The 281-nt window shown below is 28.5% G+C and overlaps 1 protein-coding gene across 1 annotated transcript in view; it reads left to right on the top strand.

Annotated features, from left to right (window-relative positions):
- The window catches only part of lmbr1 (limb development membrane protein 1), a 28,864-nt gene that overhangs the window by 11,941 nt on the left and 16,642 nt on the right, over window positions 1–281 (top strand). The window lies entirely within an intron of this gene.

Genomic DNA, 281 nt, shown 5'->3' with positions numbered 1-281 from the left:
ACATATATATATATATATATTAGGGCTGTCAATAGATTACCATTTTTAATCAGATTAATCACACCCTTTTTCTGTGATTAATTGCACACTTCATGAAATTAAGCATAGACCATTTATCTTGTTTCAAATGGTTATTTTGTCATAATTTGCTATATTCAGCAAAGTAAACGTAAAGATGGAAGGGTGATTCTCTGTATTTCTGAATTCTCTAAAATCTGTATTTTCTGCAAGCTTTTTTCAAGATAAATGTAGATGTCTTTCCAAAAAATGACTCCAAAAGA

The sequence above is a fragment of the Sinocyclocheilus anshuiensis genome, unplaced genomic scaffold (genome assembly GCF_001515605.1).
Source record: "Sinocyclocheilus anshuiensis isolate Anshui unplaced genomic scaffold, SAMN03320099.WGS_v1.1 scaffold613, whole genome shotgun sequence".
NCBI lineage: Eukaryota > Metazoa > Chordata > Actinopteri > Cypriniformes > Cyprinidae > Sinocyclocheilus > Sinocyclocheilus anshuiensis.
This window is presented reverse-complemented; position numbering and strand designations above follow the sequence as displayed.